Source organism: Canis lupus, chromosome 5 (genome assembly GCF_048164855.1).
Source record: "Canis lupus baileyi chromosome 5, mCanLup2.hap1, whole genome shotgun sequence".
Lineage (NCBI taxonomy): Eukaryota > Metazoa > Chordata > Mammalia > Carnivora > Canidae > Canis > Canis lupus.
This window is the reverse complement of record NC_132842.1, coordinates 5,995,932-6,013,820: the sequence shown is the minus strand read 5'-3', so window position 1 is coordinate 6,013,820 and position 17,889 is coordinate 5,995,932. Positions and strand designations below refer to the sequence as shown.

General features: G+C 38.3%; 1 protein-coding gene across 4 annotated transcripts in view; it reads left to right on the top strand.

Moving 5' to 3' along the window:
* Positions 1-1,404: 1,404 nt before the first annotated feature.
* Positions 1,405-17,889, top strand: part of MYO3A (myosin IIIA) — a 245,594-nt gene continuing 229,109 nt past the window's right edge. For all 4 annotated transcript variants that reach the window (XR_012030791.1, XM_072825306.1, XM_072825307.1 and 1 more), the window contains exons 1-2: positions 1,405-1,460; positions 2,072-2,153. The gene's annotated coding sequence lies outside the window, so the exon portion shown is untranslated. The remainder of the gene's footprint in view (positions 1,461-2,071; positions 2,154-17,889) is intronic.

Here is a 17,889-nt window from a genome sequence, read left to right as displayed (position 1 = left end):
ACTCCCCGCTGAGCATGAAGCTTCATCCCAGGCCCCTGGGATCATGACCTGAGCCTAAGGCAGCTGCTTAACCAACTGAGCCACCCAGGCGCCCCATTCCCATTGTATTTGAGATGCTTATTGTTGGCCTATTTTGTATGTGGCCAGTTGGTTGCTTCTTTTTATTATGCTAAATAATATATTTTATATCCTGGTTTTTAAAGAAGTAACTTGAAATTTTGGGTCTTTTTACATAAAGTTACATAAAGTTAGTATTGATATATTCTCAATATTCTGAGATATCCTCGAATATGAGATAGACGATATTCTGAGGGGAAAAAAATCGCTATTCAATTTCTAGATTTCGAAGGTATTTTCTGAGGATCTTGAATATGCTGAATGCCTTTTTGGCCTCTATTCCAATGATCACGTTTTTTTTTTTTTTTTTTTTTTTTTTTAAGGCAGATGCGTTGATTAGGACTAGATAAGCTCTGTCCTCTTCTAGAATTCTCACTTAGCTAACATCATTAATGTCAGGCCCATTTAGATCATTAACAGAATGAAAGGACATTTTGACCGTGGTTCGCACCTGTTGAAAGGGAGAAAGGCATAACCACGTGCAGTACGTTCCCTGAGGCTGTGCAGGGGACTCGCTCAGCGTGGACCCACTCGTGGAGCTCAGGACTGTCAGGACGGCACCAGCCGGAGGACTGGTGATCACTAGGCGCCTTCCCGAAGCCCAGTTTGCAGCTCATTCGGCCCAAGCCGGACGCCAGGTTCCTTAAACCGCCAAAGACATCTCGTATGTGGGGGCGACTACCTCCTTGGTCACTTATTTTCGGCCTCACGTAGCTTGGGGTAAGTCGGGGGCGGAGGGGGGCGGGGACGCCGCGCATTAAAAAGAGGTGACTTTGGTCCAGGACCCTGGGCCTGTCCCAGCGGGTCCAGGGCTCCAGGGCGCCCCAGGTGGGCGCTGCGCTACCCCCCCGCCACCCCCGCCACCCCCGCCGCCCCCGTCGCCCCCGTCCCCCCCGTCCCGGGCGCCAGGCCGCGGAGGCTCAGGCAGCCCCGGCCGCAGACGCGCAGGCGGCGGCCAACCCTCTCCGCTCTCCGCGCGCTCCGGGAGCGGCGGCGGGCGCGCGGCGAGCGGGACGCACGTGCCCGCGCCCCGGGAGCCCAGTCGGCGGCGCCCGCTCCCGGCCCAGGGAGGGGTCACGGCCGCGCGGGGCCGGCGGGCAGCCCTCCGAGGGGGCGGGGCCTGCGCGGCGCGGGAGGCGGGGCGCCGGCCGGCCCCGGGGGTCGTGTGGGGGGCGCCCGCGCGCGCCCCGGCCCGGCGCCGAGCCCTCGCAGCGCGGAGATCCGGCGGGCAGCGCGCTCCTCGTCCCGGCCGTCCCGGCCGTCCCGGCCGTCCCGGGGGACCTGCGGCGCCGCGCCGGCTTGGCCCGGGAGCTCCGGCTCGGGGCTGGTTTCTCTGGGAGCAGGTCGGTGGGGCGGGGGTTCCTGCAGAGTTCTCTTTCTGAGGACAGAGGAAGTGCAGACGAGAGCATTGTGATCCTTGTTAAGAAATAGGAGAATCCTACCCGAAACGATGTCATTTCAACTTGCCAACAGCCCTGTTTTCCAGTAGTTTCTGTGTGTACCTTGCTGAAGTTTTCCTAAGTGAGGTTTAAGGCAAAAAAAATTTAAGTAATCGTTTATTATAGCTAGGGTGATAACTGGACGTAAGCCTTGAAATAGCCGTTGTATTTGGCACTAAAAAAAAAAAAAAAAAGACTTTGGAAAAGCCGAAGAATCCTCATGGGTTTGTTTCTGCAGTTTTCTTGGTGATTGTAGGTGCTCTTAAAGCATTAAGGGTGTTTTGTTTTGTTTTTAAATAATTCACATTGATCCAGTGACTCTAGGTTTGTTTAGTGCCTATACAGGAAATGAGGCGCTTTGGGCCCGTGTTAGTGGTGTAAAAATGCTAAGACGGGAGAAAAAAGTTACGGTAGTGCCACACTATGTAAATGTTTTAAGTTCACCTTCTAATTATTTTCCCAGCTCCTAGATGCTTATCCGTGTAACACCATGACTTTTTTGTTGTGTGTCGCAGGCCAAGGATCACAGCGGCAGCCTGGACACCTTATCTCTTGTATCTGAGCGTTATTATGCATTACTTTCAGACTTTTCTAAAGGTAGGTGATCAAGTTCACAACATTTCTGGCTTTGCTGGAGCCCAGGTTCCAAGTTTGGACAAATAAATGAGGGTCCGTGTTATTCACGCGTTATTGATTTTTATTACCTTTGAAAAGAATTGTTTTCAAATGGGAGAATTTAGAGATGTATAAGATTTCAACGATAACTTGTTTTTTTATGAATGTATTGATGGGATGTTTAGCATGTGTGAAAAATTACTCTCATTTGTCTTAGTCCTTTTTTTTTATTATTATTGATGGGGTGAAAAAGTGCATAGTGAAAGATAATGAATGGTCTTTCACACCAGCGTTGTATATCTACTTGAAGAGATTTTGGTCACATCGCGAAAGAGGATAGATAGCATTGTCTTGCACTTCCTTTTTCAACTGTATCTTTACAGCCTAAATTTTTTTGTGCAGATGTTTGAAAAGTGACTTATCTGCCAAATCCAAAATATTTGAAGGTCCATTAGTTGCTACCAGTAGTTTGGTGAACAAATAAGTATTTGTAAGTGCAAATCTACTTTAGAGAGTATATGACTGTAGTTTTTTTTTTTTTTTAAGATTTTATTTATTTATTCATGAGAGACAGAGAGAGAAAAAAAGAGGCAGAGACACAGGCAGAGGGAGAAGCAGGCTCCATGCAGGGAGCCCAATGTGGGGCTCTATCCCAGGACTCTAGGATCATGCCCTGAGCCGAAGGCTGACGGGCTGACGCTCAACCGCTGAGCCACCTAAGTGTCCCTATGACTGTAGATTATATAAAGTTTTGATATAAAAATGTTTTATGGGCAGCTCCGGTGGCGCAGCGGTTTAGCGCCGCCTGCAGCCCAGGGTGTGATCCTGGAGACCCTGGATCGAGTCCCACTTCAGGCTCTCTGTGTGGAGCCTGCTTCTCCCTCTGCCTGTATCTCTGCCTCTCTCTCTCTCTCTCTCTCTCTCTGTGTCTCTATGAATAAATAAATAAAAATTTTTAAAAAAATTGTTTTATCATTTTTATAATTTCTGCAGTGTCAGTGCTCTAAATTTTCATTTACAACTTTTTTTTTTTTTTAAAACAAAGATCCCTTCATTAGTCTTCCCTTTAGATCTATAATTTGAAAGATTGTTTCTAACAAACTCCCTTTCCTTGGTAATAAGAAACAAACTCAGTTATCTGTCAGAGGGTGGATAGAAGATTTCCATTAGACGTTCAAAATAATTCATGCAAGACCCCTTACCACTTTGGGGACACATTGGGAGTCAGGAACCTCAAGTTGGGCACTATTACTCTTCTAAACTGAAATCATCTATCACCGATCACCAATTTTCTACCATAACCTTTGATCTGACCTTTTTCTTGACTCTACCGTATACCAGCTTTATAACCTTAAAAATTCTCTAATCCCAGTCTTCTTTTCTGAAAATGTGAGTTACAGTAATACCTTTATGGAATATTTCTGATGAGTACTAAATCACATAATGTATATAAAACTGTAAGTACAGTAGGCAGCTGGCATATGGCAGTCAGAAAAATGCTAGCCATCACTATTGTCTGTTTTTCCTGAGATTTGAGGATGATCACACCATGTGGTTAGGTTTATATCTGTTGGTCATTTCTTGACAAATAGCACAAAACCTCATGGAGAAGTCCTTAGGTGATGGCATAAAAGCTGAATTTGGTTTTTGGATATGTTGATTTGGGTCAGATCATTACTTTACAATAATTGAATACCTTTAAATTATTATTTTTTTAAAGATTATTTATTTATTCGAGAAACAGAGAAGCCGAGACACAGGCAGAAGGAGAAGCAGGCAGAGGGAGAAGGAGGCTCCATGCAGAAAGCCTGATGTGGGACTCGATCCTGGATCTCCAGGATCATGCCCTGGGCTGAAGGCAGCACTGAACCACTGAGCCACCCAGGCTGCCCAAATACCTTAAAATTATTTACCAATATTTTAAAATTAGTTCATTTTACATAAATTCCCAAAGTCCTAGCTTTTCCTGAAAAAACAAGAGGGCTAGCAGAGGTAGAGCTTGCATCTGATTGCAGCTAATGCCAGGATGTGGTTGTCCCCTTTGGATGGGGTGCGTGTACACCCCAGTGTCCATCAGGCCCCTGCTTTTTTTAGGCCCCTGCTTTTAATTTCCTCCCACCTGCTTCCCTTATGTATTTTACCTCCCTTGCTCCTGCAGACTTTTCAGGCTGTGATTTCTGGAATATACTTTACCAATTTGAATGGATAATTTGTAGGCCAAAACCATAACCCAAATTTTATCTTTAAAAAGAAATGGAGTAATCCTATATTACAATTTATGAAGCATTTCCTTATTTGATACTTAATGCAGAATTAGTTCAGACATGCATTATCATTCCACTTTATGGCTGTGGACATTGAAGCTTAAAGGTTTGTACCAAAGCCTAAAATAGTGTTCCGATGACTTCAAGTGTTTTTGGGTTCTCACTAATGCCACTTTTTAACTCTGGAAAAATTTTCTAGGAAATGATAGCTTTTCTTTTGGTTCTAGCGTTTATTTTAAGCAAGTACTTTTATCCCCATAATTACAAACTAAGAAAATGAGTGGTAGAAAGAAGACATGTATGGAAGTATATAAGTAGACCTTGTTTTCCCTCTCTACAAAGCATCTTTAAGCAAATTGAAGGGAACAAAACATTGATTATGGCTCATTCAAAACAGACCATACATATAACTCAACTAGACAAGGCCTGTTTTAAACCATGCTTTATTACTATGTTATTGGAAAGCTGAAGGGATGTGTGTCCAGTTCATCTGGTCTGCAGTTGGGTTAGACCAGAGATTTCTGTGGATCTGTTGTAAAGTTCTGTGAGAAAGGAAATACCCAGAACTTGTTTGGTGATTCAGCCTGGTGTCTCTGTGAGGTTGTTTATTATGGCAAACAGACTTTGTAGTGGCTTCTTTTAACCAGGAAGGCTTTATTACTTTCAGAATCATGCCAGCAGAATAATCTATACAGTAAATTAAAAGCAGGGATAATTCATCTGTGGGTGTAGTAACCATATGTGATCCTGATGGTATGTATATAAGGGAAGGTCACGCCAGCCATGCAGAGGGTTTGGGAAAGCGGCTAGGCCAAGACAACATGACATCCTGCAGCAAAAGAGGGTTTACAGAGTTCTAAGACCTGTCAGAAGGCAGGGGATCTGAAGACACAGGGAGTGGTGAAGAAAAACTTAGGGTGAGTTTAGGTGTGTCAGAAGGAGCCAGATCATTCAGGATCTGGAGACCACAGTAAGAATATGGATGTTGAAGGCTTGTTAGCAGGAAATAATGTGATCTGATTTTCTGTGTTGAGATCATCCTGGTGCCATGTGGAGAGGGACTATTTAAGTAGCTGACCTGTTGACGTTCCAGCATCTCTTCCATCATAGAAAGGAGCTCCTTTTGAACATAACTTAAACTTTATGTGGTGAAATTGAAACAGCTAAGCAGAAGTGGGTGCATTAAGGGAAGGATCCTCCAGTAATGTTCTGCAAAAATATATGATGAATTTTTTAAAAAGTAAGAATCAGGTATTACGATATTGCTTGGCTTTGAGTAAAGCCACCTGCTACTTTCTTTACATACTGGTATTTGGGGCTCTAGTGTTTAATGTATGTATTTAACATGTATATTTATCTTAAAAGTTTGAAGTTATTCTTTCTAACCTCCTCTTTAACCATATACAGAATTTAGGAACATTTAAATCCTATTACTACACTTTTCATTATTATTCATTATTATTCACTCTATTAATTTCATTATATTATAATTCATTATTATCTATTGTTGTGTCTTACAGTCAGTGCTAGTTTAGATCTATGTGTATGCGTAATAGTTTCTTTACTGTTTTTGGCAACAAGACCTTTCTTGTGGATCATTACCATTCTTGAAAGGTATCCTATAAACGTGCTCTTTCTCCAGGGTCATCATTGTTTTGTTTTGTTTTGTTTTGTTTTTAAAGATTTTATTTATTTATTCTTGAGAGACACACAGAGAGAGGCAGAGATATAGGCAGAGGGAGAAGCAGGCTCCATGCAGGGAGCCTGATGTGGGACTTGATCCCAGGACCCTGGGATCATGCCCTGAGCCAAAGACAGACGCTCAACCACGGAGCCACCCAGGCGTCCCAGAGGTCATCATTGTTAAACACAAATTTTCTTTTGGTAAAAAATGTCGTTATCTTGCCTTTGATCTTGAAAGATACTTTTGTGGGTACTTTTGTTTATGAAAATTATTTCCTTTCATTTGAATATATATGTATATATACATATATATATTGAATATTTCATAGTACTGCTTTCTATTGAAATATTAGTAGTCAAGGGGCACCTGGGTGGCTCAGTCAGTTGAGCGTCTTGATTTCTGCTCAGGTCATGATCTCAGGATCCTGGGGTTAAGCTCTGTGTGTGGTTCTCTGCCTAGTGGGACTTTGCTTCTCTTCCTCTCTCTCTCTGCCCCTCCCCCAGCTCTTTCTCTTGCTCTCTCTCTCAAATAAATCTTTAAAAAAAGAAGAAATATCAGCACACATTCTAATTGTTTTCCTCTACATGGAATATATCTTTTCTGTTTGGTTGGTTTTAAGAGCTTTTCTTTGTTTTTGGTGTTTCATGGTTTTATTGTGGTGTGTATCTAACTGTGGATTTCTTTTTATCTACCCTACTTGAACTTCCTAAATTTGAGTGTTCACACCTTTCACCTCTTTAGGAAAACTCTCAGCCATTATCTGTTGCTTTTTCTCCATTTCTCTATTCTCTCCTTCTCAAATGGATTGGATGTGTATTAGACTGAATCAGTCAGGAAAACAATGAATACCGGGTAGTTCAACAGGGAATTTAAGATGGTGCTATGATCTGAATGTTTGTGTCCTCCTGAAATTCCTATGTTGAAATCCTGACCACCAGGGTGATGCTTTTGGGAAGTGGGGCCTTTGGGGGTGATTAGGTCAGGAGGGCAGAGCCTCATGAACAGGATTAGTATTCTTATAAAAGAGACCCCAAAGAGGTAGCTCATGTGAGGTTATTGTGAAAACACAGCTGTCTAGGAAGTGGGGCCTCACCAGACATTGGATCTACCAGTACATGATGTTGGACTTCCCAGCCTCTAGAATTAGGAGAAATAAGTGCTTGTTGTTTATAAGCTGCCCAGTTTATGGTATTTTTGTTATAACAGCCTGAACAGACTAAGGCATAGGAAGAATTAATTATAAATGTTTTGGGATATCTGAATACCAGACAGGGCATAGGGAGTAAGTTAATGCTTAGCAATAGCAAAAAACTCTTATCACTGCTTGGGCTGTAGGATTGCAATAAGGAGATGGTCTCTTCAGAATCCAGAAGCTGAGGCCATCTTGAACCATGGCAGATTCTAATTTAGACATAGCCACTGATGGAGATATCATAAAACCCAGAGAAAACAGAGGAGAAATATCCTGGTACCCTTTTCTTCTACCATCCAGTCTCCTGCCTGGGAGTCCCACGGACAGAATCTAGCAGAGGAGGAAGCCAAGGGAACAAGTGGTGTGGAAAATACAATTTTGAGATCTCAGCTCCCCAGACTCAGGACATAGAAGGTCATGCATGGATTTGAGGGCAAGCAGACCGTTCCATTCTCCTTTCCATATATTTCAGTTTGGCTTTCATGTTTTTCATTACTTTGTTTCCCTGTACTGCATCCTGGGTAATTTTTTATTGTAATGTGGATTACATACAATTTACCCATTTAATCATTTTAGAATGTGCAGTTCAGTGACATTAAGTACGTTCACATTGTTGTACTGTTATCACCACTATCCATCTCCAGAACTTTTTCAACTTCCTAAACTAAAGCTCTACCCACTAAACAATAATTTCCATTCATTCTCCTTCCTCCATGTCCCTAGTAACCACAATTCTACTTTCTGTCTCTGAGTTTGACTATTCTAGGTACTATGTATAAATGCAATCATGCAATATTTGCCCTTTTGTGGCTGCCTTTTTTCACTAAGCATAATGTCTTCTAGGCTAACCTCTGTTGTAGCATGTGTTAGAATGTCCTTTCCCTTCTAAGGCTGAATATTCCATTGTATGTACATATAGCATTGTGTTAATGAATCTCTTCCATTCCATTGATGGACAATGGGAGTTGCTCCCACCTTTTAGCTATTGTGAGTAATACTTCTGTGAACATGAATTTGCATATATCTCTTTGATAACATGCTTTTGGTTCTTTTGAATACATACCCAAAAGCAGAATTGTTGGTAATTCTGTGTTTTTCTTTTCTTTTTTTTTTTTTATTTTAAAGATTTTATTTATTCATGAGAGAAAGAGAGAGAGAGAGAGGCAGAGATGCAGGCAGAGGGAGAAGCAGGCTCCATGCAGGGAGCCTGACGTGGGATTTGATCCCGGGTCTCCAGGATCACGCCCTGGGCTGAAGGCAGACACTTAACCACTGAGCCGCCCAGGGATCCCTTCTGTGTTTTTCTGAAGAACCATTATCTCATTTTCCATAGTAGCTGTACTATTTTACATTTCCACAATGCACAAAAGTTCCAATTTCTCCCAACCTCAACAACACTTGTTTTCTGTGTTTTTGTTAATAGCCATCCTAATGGGTATGAAGTAGCATCTCATTATGGTTTTGATTTGCATTTTCCTAATGAGTAGTGGTGATGAGCATCGTTTCATTTGCTTATTGTCCATTTGAATATCTGTTTGGACAAATATCTCTTCAAGTCCTTTGCCCACATTTTAAATTGGGTTATTTTGTTATGTTGGTGGAGTTCTTTTTATATTCTGGTTAACCCTTTATGAGATACATGATTTGTAAATATTTTCTTCAATTCTGCAGGTTTTTTCATTCTGTTGATAGTGCCCTTTGATGCACAAGAGCTTTTAATTATTATGAAATCCAGTCTGTTTTATCTGTTGCCTGTGTTTTGGTGTCCTATCCAAGAAATCATTGCCAAATTCACTGTTACGAAGCTTTTCCCCTATGTTTTCTTCTAAGTTCTTTAGTTTTAGGTCTTATGTTTAAGTCTTTGATACATTTGGGGTTAATTTTTTCTTTCTTTTTTTTTTAAAGATTTATTTATTGATTTGAGAGAGAGAGAGAGAGAGAGATTGAGAGATTGAGCATGGTGGTAAGGGGTAGAGGGAGAGAGAGAGAGAGAATCCCAAACAGACTTCTTGCTGAGCCCAGGCCCCATGCAGGGGTGGGGTGGGTGTTGGGTTAATTTTTTGTATATGGCGTAACATAAAGATTCAGCTTCATTCTTTTACATATGGTTGTCCAGTTTTCTCAACCCCGGTTGTTGAAAAGATTGTTCTTTCCCTATTTAATTATCTTGGCAGTCTTGTTGAAAATCATTTGACCATGTATATGAAGTTTCATTTCTGGGCTCTGTAATTTATTCTTTTGGTCTATATGCCAGGATCACACTCTTTTGGTTACTGTAGCTTTGAAATAAGTTTTGAAATCAGGATGTGTTGAGACCTCCAAATTTATCCTTCTTTGTAGGATTTTTTGGGTTATTTGAAGTTCTTAGAGATTCCATGTGAGTTTTAGGATTTTTTTTTCTATTTCTTTCTGGGATTTTCGTAGGGAATGCATCTGTAGATTGTTTGAGGTAGTATTGACATCTTAACGGTATCAAGTCTTCCAATATGTGAGCACAGGATGTCTCTACATTTCGTTGTTTCTTGTTTAATTTCTTTCAGCAATGTTTCGTAGTTTGCACTATACAAGTCTCTTGTCTTGCCTCCTTGCTTAAATTTATTCCTAAGTATTTTTTTCTTTTTGATGCTATTGTAAATAGAATTGTTTTCTGAATTTCCTTCTCAGATTCATTGTTAATGTATAGAAATTAAACTGATTTTGCATCCTACAACTTTCCTGAATTCATTGATTAGTTCTAATGATCCTTTTGTGGCTTCTTTAGGGCTTTCTACATAGAATATCAAGTCATCTGTGAATAGAGAAATAGGGATAATTTTAATTTTCCCTTCCAATTTGAACGTCTTTTTTTTTTTTTTTACTTTTGATATGGAAATGCTTTATTCTTTTTTAAATTTAATTTTATTTACATTTGATTAATTAACATATAGTGTATTATTAGTTTCATAGGTAGAGTTCAGTGATTCATCTGTTTAATATAACACCCAGTGTTCATTACACATTCCCTCCTTAATGCCCATCATCCAATTACCCCATCACCCCATCCCTCCAGGAACCTTCAGTTTGTTTCCTATGGTTAAGTGTTTGGTTTGTCTCCGTTTTTTATTTTTCCCTCTCTTCCTCTATGCTCATCTGTTTTGTATCTTAAATTACACATATGAGTGAAATTATATGATAATTGTCTTTCTCTGATTGACTTATTTCACTTAGCATAATACCCTCTAGTTCTATCCACATTGCAGATGTCAAGATTTAATTTTTTGATGGCTGAGTAATATTCCATTGTGTGTGTATGTGTGTGTATGCACACAACATCTTTATCCATGGATGTCTTTTATTTCTTTTTCTTGACTACTTGCATTGGTGAGGACTTCTGGTACTTTGTTGAGTAGAAATGGTGAAAGTAGGCCTTGTTGCCTGTTCCTGTTCTTAGAGGAAAGGCTTTCAGTCTTTCACCAAAGAGTGTGATGTTAGCTATAGGTTTTTTATAGATGTCCAGGGAGTTTTCTTTACTATGTCCAGGGAGGTTTCTTCTATTCTTAGTTTTTTTTTTTTTTTTAAATCTTGAATGAGTATTAAATTTTATCAAATGTGTTTCTGCATCAATTTAAATGATCATTTTTTTACATTTCATTTTGTTAATGCCATGTGTTACATTGATTGATTTTCATATATTGAACCATTCTTGCATTCCAAGAATAAATCCCACTTGGTCATTGTATATGACTCTTTGGCTGTGCCATTGAGACACTTTGAATATGCTATTGAATTCAGAGTGGTGGTATTTTTTTTAAATTTTTATTTATTTATGATAGTCACAGAGAGAGAGAGAGGCAGAGACATAGGCAGAGGGAGAAGCAGGCTCCATGCACCGGGAGCCCAACGTGGGATTCGATCCTGGGTCTCCAGGATCGCGCCCTGGGCCAAAGGCAGGCGCCAAACCACTGCGCCACCCAGGGATCCCGAGTGGTGGTATTTTATTTGAAGATTTTTGTCTCATTGCTTATTGGGTTATTGGTTTGCAGCATTCTTTTCTTTGCCTGGCTTTGCTATCAGGGTAATGCTACCCTCATAGAATGAGTTAGGCACTGCTAAGTCCTCCTAAATTTTTTGGAAGAGTTTAAAGATTCTTAGTACTTGTTTTTTAAGAGCTTAAGGTGTTAATTTTTGTGTAGGGTGTTAATTTTTCCTTTAATGTTTAGTAGAATTAACCAGTAAACCCATGTAGTCCTGGGCTTCTTTTGTTGTTGACATGTGTTTGATTACTGGTTCAATTTCCTTACTTGTTATAGGTCCATTCAGATTTTTAATTTTTTCATGATTAAGTCTTGGAAGATTTTGTGTTCCTAAGAATTTACCCATTTTATCTAGTTTATCCACTCTGTGGGCATGTAAATTTTCCTAGTTCAATCCTTTCTATTTTTATGAAATCAGTAGTAATGCTCGCTGTTTCATTTCTGGTTTTACTTATTTATATCTTCTCCATTTTTTTCTTAGTCAGTGTACTGACTAAAATTTGTTAACTTTATCTCTTGAAGAACAAACTCTTGGTTTTGTTGGGTTTTCTCTTTTCTTTTTTACTTATCACTGCTCTAATAATCTGTTATTTCCTTTTTTTACTTTTGGCTTTCATGTGTTCCTCTTCCTCTAATTCTAGTTTTAGGGTATGAAATTAGGACTTGAGATTTTTCTTCTTTTTTAACATAAGCTTCTATACCAATAAACTTGCCTCTTTGCACTGCTTTTGCTGCATACCTCAGGTTTTGCTATGTTGTATTTTTATTTGCTTCAAGATATTTTCTAATTTTCCTTGTTTCTTGTAGGACTCATTAGTTGTTTAATAGTGTGTTGTTTAATTTCCACATAAATGTGGATTTTCCAGTTTTCCAGAATTTAGACAGAATGATGTCTAAGTTTATTATGTTCTGAGTGAAAAAGGTATTCTGTATGCTTTCAGTCTTTTACATTTACTAAGACTTGTCTTATGGCCTAACATATGGTTTATCTTGAAGAACGTTCCATCTACACTTGAGAAAAATGTGTATTCTGCTATTGTTAAATGGAACATTCTGTATGTGTCTGTATAGACCACCAATTGATCTATAGTGTTGTTCAAGTCCTATGTTTCCGTACTGATCTCTGTCCCATTGTTTTATCTGTTACTGAAGGCAGGGTACTAAAGTTTCCTGCTACTATTGGAGAGCTATTTATTTCTCCTTCAATTATATCACATTTGTTTCATATATTTTGGAGCTCTGATGTTTTGTGCATCTATATAATTGTTATAACTTGATGAGTTAATCCTTTTAGCATTATATAGTGTCTAGCATCTTTCATTTCAACCTGAAGGACTCTCTTTAGCAGTTCTTGTAGGACATATTTAGTGGTAATGAACTCCCTCAGCTTTTATTTATTTAGGGAAGTGTTCATGTCTCTCATTTTTAGGACAGTTTTGCTGCATATAAAATTCTCAGTTTACAAGTTTTTCTTTCATCACATTAACTATATTATTCCACTCCCTTCTGACTTAAAAGATTTCTGCTGGGAAATCATGTGAATGATGAATTGCTTTTCTCTTGCTGCCATCAAAATTCCTTCTTTGTCTTTGACTTTTGACAGCTACATTATAATGCATTTCAGTGTGGGTTTCTTTGGATTTATCCTTGCAGTTTGTTGGGCCTCTTGGATCTGTAGATCCATCTACATGGATTTGTACATCCCTGTCTTTTCCTTAAATTTACATGTTTTCAGCTATCACTTCTTCAAATAATCTCTCTGCCTCATTCTCCTTCTTCTAGTACTCATAATGCTTATGTTGGTTCTTCTGAACTCGTAAATCCCTTAGGCTCTGTTCATTTTTCTACATTCTTTTTTCCCCTCAGACTTGATAATTTCAAATGACTTGTCTTCAAGTTTGCTGGTTTTCTTCTGTCTGTTCAAATCTGTTTAAACCCCTCTAGGCAATTTTTCAATTCATTTATTTTAATTTGCATATCCAGGGTTTTTGTTTGGTTCTTTTTTTTTTTTTTTAATAATTTATCTTTCTTTGTAGGTACTCTCAAGTGTTCCCTCTATCTCTAGTCTCTGAAGATAGATTGCATAAGATGACATACTTTTTAAAATATTTGATTCAATTCCTTGGTAAAATCATGTGAAATTTTTCTATTCATTTCTATCCAGCATTCAAGAAATACTTAGAGAGTACTTCCTCTGTGCCTGTCATGGAATTAGAATCTTTGGGATATATCATTGAACAACCTGGATAAAATTTCCATGCTCATGGGCTTACATTCTAGTAGTATAGAAAAACAATAAATAAAACATAATAAATAGGAAGTGATGTAGTATGAAAGGAGGTAAAAAGTGTTATGAAAATAGAGCAGGGAAAGACCAGGAATTTGGAGGTAGGATGGAGTGGAAGAGGGCAGGTTGGCATTTTAAACAGGATGGTTAGGATAGGACTTATTTAGGAGGTGATGGCTGATGCAAGTATTAAAGGAAGTGAGGGACTAGGCGATATTGGTATCTGGAGAAAGAGCATTCCAGGCAGAACGAAGACACAGACCAATGGGAGATCACTCCTGCTGTGTTTTAAAATAAGCATGAAGGCAGTTTGGTTATTTTAGTAAAGCAGAATGAAGTGCAGGTGTACAAAATAGTCAAAATAAGTGTTGAGGTGAATGATAAGATCCTGAAGTAAGATACTTTTTTTCACTATATTATGGTCTTTTTTCTATCATGAAAAAAAAAAACCCTCAGCAGCTCGATAAGTCAACTTATTTTATTTTTTTAAAGATTTATTTATTTTTTCATGAGAGAGACAGAGACAAAGGCAGAGAGAGAAGCAGGCACCCTGCAGGGTCCAGCACTCTGGGATCACTCCCTGAGCCAAAGGCAGATGCTCAACCATTGAGCCATCCAGGCATCCCTATAATAAATCAATTTAAAAAGATGATGATCTAGCTTTTAAAATGGAAGTACCTTTCTGGAATTATGGTAAATACATATGTCAAAATATAGTAAGTATATATGCCAAAAAGTTATTTAGCATATATAATCATATAATTAAGAAGTTAGTTTTCATTTTATGAGCTAGAGACTTATTTTTTATTCTGTGAGTATTAAAGGGTTAGAAAAAAAAAAGGATTCATTGCCATGTAGAATACTACTGTAATCATTAAATAATTAGTTGTTTACTAACTCACATTTTAATTTAATATTCTTAAATAATCAGTAGTAGAAAAAGTACAGTTTAATATTCAGAAGACTTGCTTCTATTCTAAGTTTTTGAATTCTTTAGTGTTTAATTTTGAGGAAGTCATTTGAGGCTTCATTTTACCTACTTGTTGGGAGTTTGGTTTTTTTAAATAAGATTTCACTAGGTGTGCTTTTGCTATTCTGTGATTATTGTTTTATAATGTTTTATAATATAACAATGCACTACTTTAAATATTTGTCTTACCAATAATTGTTAAAGAGGAAATTATGTTTTGGACAACCTTTAGTTCATGTTTAATGTCCAGCTCCAATACTGCTTATTTTCTGTATCTTTTCAATATCACTTCAGAATTAATTGCATTTTCACCTGGCCTACTCTAGCACTTTATGCTTGTTTCTATTATCTATCACTTTTCATATTATTACTTAGATATATCTATCTTTAAGTTGCATATCTTTGTATCCCCAGGACTCTAAAATACTCTAAACTCATTAGGTGTTCAGTCATTCTTAATTGAATTGTTATGCCTGTATATTTAAATACCAGGAGTTAATTTCTAATAATTAATGTAGGAGAAATTAAAACCGTGTTCAATAACACTACCACTTGAAAGGCAGTATCCCATATAATGAATGTTTCTTGTGGTTAAAAACGCTTATTTCAGGCATTTAACAAGATTTAATTTGGTCTTTTGGTCTAACTTTTACATTATATGGGTGGCATAAATGCTTATTTGCATGACTCAAGCATATAAATGTAAGAAGTAGTTATCTTGTCACTGATTGTGAAATCACTAAAGTGGATGATTATTACTGATTACTTCTTATTTATTCCATTGCATTTTGGATCAAAGGCACAAATTTCATAAAGATTAAGTGTTCTAAGAACTATTCATAAGTGTGTTTTTATATAGTGATGTAATTTTTAGCAGGCATTCATAGCCATTTACAAGATGATGTGCCCTTAAGTATAATGAATCAGAACATGATCGTTATTTTGTTCAGATTTTCAAATTCTTTTCAGCTCTCCCTAATCCTTATTTTTCTCCCTCATTTAAAAACTTCTTTTGAAGAACCACATTGATTAATTTATTCAACAGCTGTAATATTTAGCATCTACTATATGCCGGGCATAGAGTCAGGCATTATTAGATTTGGAGGTGAACAAGATAGCTAAGGTCTATGTTATCAGAACAGGTAAACATTTGCCCATTTTGCCAAATTTACTAATTGCCCACCATATGCTAGGCATTGTTCTGGGATTTGCAGATACAGTAGTTAAAAAAGAAAGTCTCTACCCTGTTGTAGCTTACATTCTAAAGGAAAAATAAAATATGTGGGGAAAGCTAACTTTATGTAGCTTTTCTTTCTTTCTTTCTTTCTTTCTTTCTTTCTTTCTTTCTTTCTTTCTTTCTTTCTTTTCTCTTTCAAGATTTTATTTATTTATTCATGAGAGACACAGAGAGAAAGAGACAATAGGCAGAGGGAGAAGCAGGCTCCCTGTAGGGACCCCAGGATCAGGACCTGAGCCAAAGGGCACCGCTCAACCCCAGGTGCCTCCCAAGAAAGGCCTTTCTAAGAAAGTGATGTTTGAGTCAAGATCTGAAGGTGGGAAGGAACTGAAGAAACAGATTAATGGAGGCCAAACAGCAAACTTCAATGATAGGTAATGAGAATGAACTCATGTTTGATGCGCATTGGTATGTGGTTTTCTGGATGAAAAGTTCGTGGTGTTAAGGCATTTATTGTGGCTTTTATCTTTTAAATTGTTAAATAAGGGCATCAGTTGGGAAATTTCATGGGAGAAGATAGAGAAAAACACTTTGTTTGAAAAGAGAAAAATGTGAGCAGAGGGATCACTGTGGAATATTGAGAAAGGAATAGGCAAACTAGGGAAGCACAGTAGGACATTTAGTGAGTGGTGAGGGTCTGTGTAGGTTTGTTATCTGAAGTGGAACCAGTCAATGTGGCTGGGTAGTTTTCTCTAACTATAGGCACAAGTGTGAAGAAATATAGGGTTTAACCAGAATTGGGGTTTTTTGTTTGTTTTTTTAATCCTGGGAAACTGATGGTAGAGAAAGAGGAACAAGAGTGTTGAGAGTATTTGCAAGGAAGTCATAATAATTCAAGCTATAGAATTTATGCTGGTAAAGAAGCAAATGAAGAAGGAATGAAGAATGAATAGGGTTGGTGGCAATATGGAAAGTAAGAACTCAGCAGATCCGTGGTGTGGCTGAGATTGAAAATTGTGGTTAGACAAATGGATTTCATGGGCTAACCTTATTATATAGTATTAATACCTATTAGTTAATAGATGTATTTCTGCGTGTTCACGTACACATACAAGCACAACTGTAGGCAACTCTTTAACTTTGAAGATAGTGAGGGTTTGCACAGATAATTGAAAAACTATAAGGGCCACCAGAAGTTCTGAGAGCTCTTTCTGTTACTTTGTTTTTCCTTGTAATTTTATACAAATGGTTGAATGTAGTATAGGGAGACTATAGAAGGTTAAAAACACTACTGGTAAGTCAAGAAACCTGGGGTCTTATTTCAGGTTACATATAACATCTTCATTTAAAAGTCACCTGACCTCATTGGTCATATGCTCCTAATTATTTCAGCACCGTGCCAGGTGTTGGGCCTGTTGTGTGATCTGGTGTGATCATGGATAGAGTGCTATGCAAGTACAGAGGTGAGGCATGCAGCCCAAATGGAATGGAGAATGGCCTCATTGAGAGGAAATGACATCTAAGCTAAGTTCTAAAAGATAAGTAGATGTTGGAATTTAGTAAAAAACCACAGGTGGGGATGCCTGTGTAGCTAAGTGGTTGAGTGTCTGCCTTTGGCTCAGGTTGTGATTCCAGTGTCCTGGGATCGAGTCCTGTATTGGGCTCCTCACAGGGGGCCTGCTTCTCCCTCTGCTTGTGTTTCTGCCTCTCTCTCTGTGTCTCTCATGAATAAATAAATAAAATCTTAAGAACCATAGGTGGAAGTGGGAGGGATTCATGTCCATTAAGATCCTTAAGGAAGAAAAAAATGACTCTAAAGGATCCCGAGTGACTGGTTTGTAGTATCTGAGAGAAAAGTTGAGGCATTAGCCTAGGGCATAAAGCAAAGGCCATACTTTAAAGGACCTGGTAGGTTGTGTTAAATTTCCTCATAAAAGAATTATGGAGGGGACCCATTTTTGTGTTTTATAGAGGAGTGATATTGTGTCTTATATGTGGGATTTACCTTGTCAACATCGAATTTTTATCAATTTTAAGGTTAATTCTAAAATTTTTTATTCATTGTATTAATACCTGAGTATAAAGCAATATATCAAACTAATTTAATATGTGCCTCTTATTTTAATATGAA